Here is a 7500-nt window from a genome sequence, read left to right as displayed (position 1 = left end):
GCAGAACAGCCCATCATTTTCCAGGGGCTAAGTACATGTGGGTAAATGGTTAACCAGTTAGCAGGCAGAGCAGCCGGCCGGCAATTAGAGCCGCCCGCCCGCTAATCAAGGTGCAGTTAGGTGCAGAACAGCCCATCAGCTCCAGGGGCTAAGTACATGTGGGTCAATGGTTAACCAGTTAGCAGGCAGAGCAGCCGGCCGGCAATTAGAGCCGCCCGCCCGCCCGCTAATAAGGGTGCAGTTAGGTGCAGAACAGCCCATCAGCTTCCAGGGGCTAAGGACATGTGGGTAAATGGTGAACCAGTTAGCAGGCAGGGCAGCCGGCCGGCCGGTAATTAGAGCCGGCCGCCTGTCCGCCCGCTAATAAGGGTGCAGTATGGTGCAGAACAGCCCATCAGTTTCCAGGGGCTAAGTACATGTGGGTAAATGGTTAACCAGTTAGCAGGCAGGGCAGCCGGCCGGCCGGTAATTAGAGCCGTCCGCCTGTCCGCCCGCTATTAAGGGTGCAGTTAGGTGCAGAACAGCCCCTCTGTTTCCAGGGGCTAAGTACATGTGGGTCAATGGTTAACCAGTTAGCAGGCAATGCAGCCGGCCGGCAATTACAGCCGCCCGCCCGCTAATCAGGGTGCAGTTAGGTGCAGAACAGCCCATCAGCTTCCAGGGGCTAAGTACATGTGGGTAAATGGTTAACCAGTTAGCAGGCAGGGCAGCCGGCCGGCCGGTAATTAGAGCCGCCCGCCCGGTGATAAGGGTGCAGTTAGGTGCCGGCCAGCCCAGCAGCTCCAGGGGCTAAGTACATGTGGGTAAATGGTGAACCAGTTAGCAGGCAGGGCAGCCGGCCGGCCGGTAATTAGAGCCGCCCGCCCGGTGATAAGGGTGCAGTTAGGTGCCGGCCAGCCCAGCAGCTCCAGGGGCTAAGTACATGCGGGTAAATGGTTAACCAGTTAGCAGGCAGGGCAGCCGGCCGGCAATTAGAGCCGCCCGCCCGCTAATCAGGGTGCAGTTCGGTGCAGAACAGCCCATCAGCTCCAGGGGCTAAGTACATGTGGGTAAATGGTTAACCAGTTAGCAGGCAGGGCAGCCGGCCGGTAATTAGAGCCGACCTCCCGGCCATTACGGGTGCAGTTAGGTGCCGACCAGCCCAGCAGCTCCAGGGGCTAAGTACATGTGGGTAAATGATTAACCAGTTAGCAGGCAGGGCAGCCGGCCGGCCGGTAATTAGAGCCGACCTCCCGGCCATAGGGCTGCAGTTAGGTGCCGACCAGCCCAGCAGCTCCAGGGGCTAAGTACATGTGGGTAAATGATGAACCAGTTAGCAGGCAGGGCAGCCGGCCGCTAATTACAGCCGCCCGCCCGCTAGTAAGGGTGCAGTTAGGTGCAGGACAGCCCATCAGTTTCCAGGGGCTAAGTACATGTGGGTAAATGGTTAACCAGTTAGCAAGGCAGGGCAGCCGGCCGGCCGGTAATTAGAGCCGGCCGCCTGTCCGCCCGCTAGTAAGGGTGCAGTTAGGTGCAGAACAGCCCCTCAGTTTCCAGGGGCTAAGTACATGTGGGTCAATGGTTAACCAGTTAGCAGGCAGAGCAGCCGGCCGGCAATTAGAGCCGCCCGCCCGCTAATCAGGGTGCAGTTAGGTGCAGAACAGCCCATCAGTATCCAGGGGCTAAGGACATGTGGGTAAATGGTGAACCAGTTAGCAGGCAGGGCAGCCGGCCGGCCGGTAATTAGAGCCGGCCGCCTGTCCGCCCGCTAATAAGGGTGCAGTTAGGTGCAGAACAGCCCATCAGTTTCCAGGGGCTAAGTACATGTGGGTAAATGGTTAACCAGTTAGCAGGCAGGGCAGCCGGCCGGCCGGTAATTAGAGCCGGCCGCCTGTCCGCCCGCTAATAAGGGTGCAGTTAGGTGCAGAACAGCCCCTCTGTTTCCAGGGGCTAAGTACATGTGGGTCAATGGTTAACCAGTTAGCAGGCAGAGCAGCCGGCCGGCAATTACAGCCGCCCGCCCGCTAATCAGGGTGCAGTTAGGTGCAGAACAGCCCATCAGTATCCAGGGGCTAAGTACATGTGGGTAAAGGGTTTACCAGTTAGCAGGCAGGGCAGCCGGCCGGCCGGCAATTAGTGCCGACCTCCCGGCAACAAGGGTGCAGTTAGGTCGCCGACCAGCCCAGCAGCTCCAGGGGCTAAGTATATGTGAGTAAATGGTTGACCAGTTAAGCAGGCATGGCAGCCGGCCGGTAAGCGGAGCGTCCCGCCCCGTAATACGGGTGCAGTTAGCTGCAGAACACACCGGCAGGTCCAGGGACGAAGTACTTGGACGGGGAAACGGTTAACCAGTTAACAGGCAGGGCAGCCGTACGGGCAGTAGAGCCGCCCGCCCCGTAATACGGGTGCAGTTCGCGGCAGACCAGCCCCGCAGCTCAAAAGTCTAAGTGGAGAACGGGGAACCGGTTGACCGGTGAGCCGAAGCATGCCAGCAGGCAGGGAAGGTGCAAAAAGGGCCGATAAGACCGAACCGGCACGAGTAACAGGCTGCCGGGGGCGGGTTCCCAGCAAACCAGGTGAGGGGGCGTGGCCGGAGGCCGCGCAGCAGAGCCGCCCGCCCGTGAGTACGGTTAGAGGCAGCAGCGGGCTTCCCCAGCAGGGCAGAAGCCGAAGTGCAGGGAGCGAAATGGTTAACCAGCGAGCAGGCAGCATTCCGGCAGGGCTGGAGGGCGAAAAACGGCGTAAAATAACGGACCGGCAGGAGGAAATGGCTGCCGGGGGGCGGACCCAGAGCCCTCACGTGAGGGGGCGGTTCGGGAGGCAGAGCCGCGCATGCGCGGTTGGAAAACGCGTCACGTCGGAGCAGGGTGAAATCATTAACCAGTCGGCCGCTTCGACGTCGGCTGGCCGGGCCGAGGAGGGTCGGACCGGGGAAAGGTTCCCGGTTTCGTGTCCGTCGGGTGGTCCCGAGTGCGGCAGGAAAAAATCCGGAGTCCTGGGAGCCTTTTTTAAAAAAGAACCGGTCCGGGATGGGGTCGGATTTGGAAGCGTTTGCGGGGCCTAGGTGCCTCTTCGTCGGCATGACTACCGGACGGTCACCCGCCGATCGGCATTTGCGATTTGTTGGCTGGGGAGGTTGGCGGGGTACCTGCAGAATAGTAGGAGGTGGCAAATCGAGAATCGGTCGACATCGCCAAGTGCCTTCTCGAGCCTCCAGGTCTGCAGGGACCGACCCAGGCTGCCCCCAAACCGACCGCGAGGCCGTGCCGGGCGGCCATTTTTGGCCATTTTCGGCATTTTTCGCGTCTTTCGGTAGGTCACGGAAAGCGGCGGCCTGAAGCCCGGGCGTGCCCGGGGAAGGCTCCCCTTCGCCCGCGGGACCGGATTTGCCCCGGAAACGTCCCGAAGCCGGCCGGGAAGGCGGTTTCGAGGGCGAAGCACCTCCGATTGCCTTCGCAAGGCCGGGGAAAGTGGCCCCTGGGCCCGGGAGAGCAAAATCCGTGCGAGGACGGAAGCCCATGAGGTCAGATCCGAGGCTCTTACCCGGCGCCCGGTGGGGGTATTCCCGCAAAGAGCAGCGAGTGCGCCCGGCGACGGGTCAAGTTGCAATTTCTGGCATGCCACTCATGGAGCTGGTTAATGAGTTCCCCGCGGAAGTCCCGATGAGGAAAGGGCAAAATGGCGTTTTGCGGGCTTTGGGGCCTCTTCGTCGGTAGGACTACCGCCCGACCTTACGGTTGGAATTGTCGGCAGGGGAGGTTGGCGGGGTACCTGCAGAATAGTAGGAGGTGGCAAATCGAGAATCGGTCGACATCGCCAAAAACCTTCTCGAGCCTCCAGGTCTGCAGGGACCGACCCAGGCTGCCGCCAAACCGACCGAGAGGCCCTGCCGGCGGCCATTTTTGGCCATTTTCGGCATTTTTCGCCTCTTTCGGCCGGGATGGAAAAGCGGCGGCCTGAAGCCCGGGCCTGCCCGGGGAGGCCTCCTAATCGCCCGGGGGACCGGATTTGCCCCGGTGAGAGCCCCCGAAACGTCCCGAAGCCGGCCGGGAAGGCGGCCAAGGGCGAAGCACCTCGCATTGCGTTGGCAGGCCGTGCAAAGTGGCCTCCGGGCCCGCGAGACAATGCAGGGTGCCCTCGGTGTGCCCCTGAGAAATGGTTAACCAAACGAAGGACAGTGCGGCTCGGATTGCATTGGCAGGCCGTGCAAAGGGGCCCCCGGGCCCGCGAGACGTTACAGATTGCCCTCGGTGAGCCCCTGAGAAATGGTTAACCAATTGGACTTAGTCTCTGGCAGAGAGGCAAAGTGTTTTCACGAGAAATGGTTAACCAATTGGACTTAGTCTCTGGCGGAGAGACAAAGTGTTTTCACGAGAAATGGTTAACCAATTGGACTTAGTCTCTGGCAGAGAGGCAAAGTGTTTTCAAGAGAAATGGTTAACCAGTTGGACTTAGTCTCTGGCAGAGAGGCAAAGTGTTTTCACGAGAAATGGTTAACCAATTGGACTTAGTCTCTGGCGGAGAGGCAAAGTGTTTTCAAGAGAAATGATTAACCAATTGGACTTAGTCTCTGGCGGAGAGACAAAGTGTTTTCAAGAGAAATGGTTAACCAATTGGACTTAGTCTCTGGCAGAGAGGCAAAGTGTTTTCAAGAGAAATGGTTAACCAATTGGACTTAGTCTCTGGCAGAGAGGCAAAGTGTTTTCCAGAGAAATGGTTAACCAATTGGACTTAGTCTCTGGCAGAGAGGCAAAGTGTTTTCCAGAGAAATGGTTAACCAATTGGACTTAGTCTCTGGCGGAGAGACAAAGTGTTTTCAAGAGAAATGGATAACCAATTGGACTTAGTCTCTGGCAGAGAGGCAAAGTGTTTTCACGAGAAATGGTTAACCAATTGGACTTAGTCTCTGGCAGAGAGGCAAAGTGTTTTCAAGAGAAATGGTTAACCAATTGGACTTAGTCTCTGGCGGAGAGACAAAGTGTTTTCAAGAGAAATGGTTAACCAATTGGACTTCGTCTCTGGCAGAGAGGCAAAGTGTTTTCAAGAGAAATGGTTAACCAATTGGACTTGGTCTCTGAACGGCAGGCAAATTGTGGCCTTGAGAAATGATTAACCAATTGGACTTAGTCTCTGGCGGAGAGGCAAAGTGTTTTCACGAGAAATGGTTAACCAGTTGGACTTAGTCTCTGGCGGAGAGACAAAGTGTTTTCCAGAGAAATGGATAACCAATTGGACTTAGTCTCTGGCAGAGAGGCAAAGTGTTTTCACGAGAAATGGTTAACCAATTGGACTTAGTCTCTGGCAGAGAGGCAAAGTGTTTTCAAGAGAAATGGTTAACCAATTGGACTTAGTCTCTGGCAGAGAGGCAAAGTGTTTTCAAGAGAAATGGTTAACCAATTGGACTTAGTCTCTGAACGGCAGGCAAATTGTGGCCTTGAGAAATGATTAACCAATTGGACTTAGTCTCTGGCGGAGAGGCAAAGTGTTTTCTCGAGAAATAATTAACCAATGAGGCCAATGGACCTCGGGTTGCATTGGCAGGCCGGGCAATGAGGCTCTTGGGCCCGCGAGAGCAAAATCCGTGCACAGACGGAAGTCCATGAGGTCAGATCCGAGGCCTTTACCCGGCACCCGGTGGGGGTATTCCCGCAGAGAGTAGCGAATCTGCCCGGCGACGGGTCAAGTTGCAATTTCTGGCATGCCACTCATGGAGCTGGTTAATGAGTTCCCCGCGGAAGTCCCGATGAGGAAAGGGCAAAATGGCGTTTTGCGGGCTTTGGGGCCTCTTCGTCGGTAGGACTACCGCCCGACCTTACGGTTGGAATTGTCGGCAGGGGAGGTTGGCGGGGTACCTGCAGAATAGTAGGAGGTGGCAAATCGAGAATCGGTCGACATCGCCAAAAACCTTCTCGAGCCTCCAGGTCTGCAGGGACCGACCCAGGCTGCCGCCAAACCGACCGAGAGGCCCTGCCGGCGGCCATTTTTGGCCATTTTCGGCATTTTTCGCCTCTTTCGGCCGGGATGGAAAAGCGGCGGCCTGAAGCCCGGGCCTGCCCGGGGAGGCCTCCTAATCGCCCGGGGGACCGGATTTGCCCCGGTGAGAGCCCCCGAAACGTCCCGAAGCCGGCCGGGAAGGCGGCCAAGGGCGAAGCACCTCGCATTGCGTTGGCAGGCCGTGCAAAGTGGCCTCCGGGCCCGCGAGACAATGCAGGGTGCCCTCGGTGTGCCCCTGAGAAATGGTTAACCAAACGAAGGACAGTGCGGCTCGGATTGCATTGGCAGGCCGTGCAAAGGGGCCCCCGGGCCCGCGAGACGTTACAGATTGCCCTCGGTGAGCTCCTGAGAAATGGTTAACCAATTGGACTTAGTCTCTGGCAGAGAGGCAAAGTGTTTTCAAGAGAAATGGTTAACCAATTGGACTTAGTCTCTGGCGGAGAGACAAAGTGTTTTCAAGAGAAATGGTTAACCAATTGGACTTAGTCTCTGGCAGAGAGGCAAAGTGTTTTCAAGAGAAATGGTTAACCAATTGGACTTAGTCTCTGGCAGAGAGGCAAAGTGTTTTCCAGAGAAATGGTTAACCAATTGGACTTAGTCTCTGGCGGAGAGACAAAGTGTTTTCAAGAGAAATGGATAACCAATTGGACTTAGTCTCTGGCAGAGAGGCAAAGTGTTTTCACGAGAAATGGTTAACCAATTGGACTTAGTCTCTGGCAGAGAGGCAAAGTGTTTTCAAGAGAAATGGTTAACCAATTGGACTTAGTCTCTGGCGGAGAGACAAAGTGTTTTCAAGAGAAATGGTTAACCAATTGGACTTAGTCTCTGGCAGAGAGGCAAAGTGTTTTCAAGAGAAATGGTTAACCAATTGGACTTGGTCTCTGAACGGCAGGCAAATTGCGGCCTTGAGAAATGATTAACCAATTGGACTTAGTCTCTGGCAGAGAGGCAAAGTGTTTTCCTGAGAAATGGTTAACCAATTGGACTTAGTCTCTGGCGGAGAGGCAAAGTGTTTCCCGTTGTAATGGTTGGCCAATGCACTTCGGATTGCGTTGGCAGGCCGTGGAAAGTGGCTCTTGCGCCCGCGAGAGCAAAATCCGTGCGCAGACGGAAGTCCATGAGGTCAGATCCGAGGCCTTTACCCGGCACCCGGTGGGGGTATTCCCGCAGAGAGTAGCGGGTGTGCCCGGCGACGGGTCAAGTTGCAATTTCTGGCATACCACTCCTGGAGCTCGTTAATGAGTTCCCCTCGGAAGTCCCGATGAGAAAATGGCAAAATGGCGTTTTGCGGGCTTTGGGGCCTCCTGGACGGTAGGCCTACCGCCCGACCTTACGGTTGCAATTGTTGGCAGGGGAGGTTGGCGGGGTACCCGGAGATTTTCGGGGACACGATTTTCAGAACATTTTCAGACAACGGTCACACTTTAAAAATGCCCAGAAAAGTGCGACTTTGAGGGTGGTAAGCGTTTTCAAATAGAATACCTTTCAAAGAGCTCTCGGAAGTCCTATATGAGGATTTAAGATGAA

This window comes from Cetorhinus maximus, unplaced genomic scaffold, assembly GCF_964194155.1.
Source record: "Cetorhinus maximus unplaced genomic scaffold, sCetMax3.hap1.1 HAP1_SCAFFOLD_631, whole genome shotgun sequence".
NCBI lineage: Eukaryota > Metazoa > Chordata > Chondrichthyes > Lamniformes > Cetorhinidae > Cetorhinus > Cetorhinus maximus.
This window is presented reverse-complemented; position numbering follows the sequence as displayed.